The following is a 2331-nucleotide window of genomic DNA, read 5'->3' as shown; positions in this document are numbered from 1 at the left end:
GGCTTGTACTTTTTCTGCATTGGTCTGTCCTCCCTATTTTAGTGGTAGGATCTGGGATTCCAGCATGGGCTAACAGGGGAGGGGCAAAGAAGGCCACTCAGTCTTTGAAACCAGGATCCAAGCTTCATAGACAGAGGAATACTCCACATGGTCCAGTCTGCATTGGTGTTTGGACCTTGTTTTATTTATTTAGTGCTGCTATAACAGAAATACAAGTGGATGACTTTAACAAACAGAAATTTATTCTCCCACAGTCTAGGAGGCCAGAAGTCTGAATTCAGTGTACCAGCTTCCAGGAAAGGCTTTCTTTCTCTGTCAGCTCTGGGGGAAAGTCCTTGTCATCAACCTTCCCCTGGTCTAGGAGCTTCTCTGTGCAGGCCCAAAGGATGCACTCGGCTCCTGGCACTTCTTTCTTGGTGGTATTAGGTTCCTTTCCTCTCTGTTTGATTCTCTCTTTTATATCTCAAAAGAGATTGACTCAAAATATAACCTGTTCCTGTAGACTGAGTCCTGTCTCTAATCCTGCCTCATTGACATCATAGCGGTTAGGATTTACAGCACACAGGATAATCACATCAGATCACAAAATGATGGACAGCCACACAATATTGGGAATCATGGCCTAGCTAAGTTGACACACATTTTGTGGACACAATTCAATCCATAACAGGCATTATAGTAGTAAAGGGTGCTCTTTTGCCAGGCCTTTTCCTGCACTTAAATTTCCCTCAGGAACTTTATGGGATGATAGGGAGGTGTGGTGCTGTATACAACCATCTGCCTCATAATGCCATCTATTCCCAATGCTATGATAAAAAAAAAAAAATAAACACTTTTTCTCATTTATTTCTCACAGCACCTATGTAACTAAGTATTTTCATTCCCGTTTTACAGATGAGAAAACTGAGGCTTAGAGAAGTTATGTAATTTGCTTGAGGGCAAGAATTGGGATCAGGATCCAGGTCTTTCTGACCTTCTTTCCCATAACCAGTGGTCTTCCAGAAAAGGGTAATTGAAATAAAGTAAAGCAAAATGTTCCCAAGGAGCTGTTTGGGAAATTATTTCTAACAAAAAACAGCCAGTCCCTGGGTTATGTCTGATTTATGTACAAACTGTAGTTTTGAACCAACCCCCATAAAACATGTTACATTAAGAATTCTAGGTACATACAATGGCTGGTATAACAAACGGGTGCTACTTTGTGATGTTCATCAAAACATTATTATAATTATTACTGTATCACTATGTTAAAGAAACCCTGGTGGCATAGTGGTTAAGTGCTACGGCTGCTAACCAAAAGGTCAGCAGTTTGAATCCACCAGGCACTCCTTGGAAACTCTGTGGGGCAGTTCTACTCTGTCTTATAGGGTCGCTATGAGCTGAAATCGACTCGAGAGCAGTGGGTTTTTGTTTTTTGTGCTAAAGATGTTTTAATGTATCTGGAAGTATTTCTTTAATTTTTTTTTTGCATATATACTATTTATTATAATCTAAGACAAACATTTGACTAACTGACATTGTATACAACCATACCTAACTGTACCAATTTATGTACAAATTCGACTTATGGACAGATTTAGGAATGAATCTTGTTGGTAATCTGGGGACTGCCTGTATTACCCTGACAGTCCTTTTAATATTTTTATCTTCTGGTAAAAACAGCACAGAATTATAATTTCACTTGCAAGATCTGTTCCCAAATGAAAATAGCCATGACAGCTTTTTATATAAATATATGTGTGCCATTCACGAACTGATATGTTTTACTAGGCTGCAGATCCTGGAGTTAAGTGGTTTTAGGAAAATTTTTTTTGGCACAGTTGCTTTTGAAATAAATACACAATTTTTATTATTTCTTAAACACTCTTGATAAAATTCTTTAGTCAAAGCAAAGATGCACTTTACTGAATCTTCCTGTGGAGTGTTAGATGTTACTGCAAGTGCAGCCGCCCAGAGTACGCCAACCACCATGTGTTCTCCCAGCTTTAGTAAAAGACAAGTATTAATCCCACTATCCCAAAAAACAAATATTACGTTTTGGTCTATTTCTTTCCAGTCTGTTTTCTTAAGAGTCCTTTTCTTTAAATACAGTTGTAATAAAGAACAATATATATGTAATTTTATAGTTGATTTTTTAAAAAACTTAATATTAACTCTTTAATATTAGTTTTTTACTATTGCCATTTTCTCACGTGGTGTCATGGATTGAATTGTGTCCCTCCAAAATATGTGTCAACTTGGTTAGGCCATGATTTCCAGTATTGTGTGGTTGTCCTCCATTTTGTGATTGATATAATTTCCCTGTATGTTGTAAATCTTAATTTCTGCCTG

Source organism: Elephas maximus, chromosome 7, assembly GCF_024166365.1.
Source record: "Elephas maximus indicus isolate mEleMax1 chromosome 7, mEleMax1 primary haplotype, whole genome shotgun sequence".
NCBI classification, from domain to species: Eukaryota; Metazoa; Chordata; class Mammalia; order Proboscidea; family Elephantidae; genus Elephas; species Elephas maximus.
Note: the sequence above shows the minus strand (reverse complement) of the source record.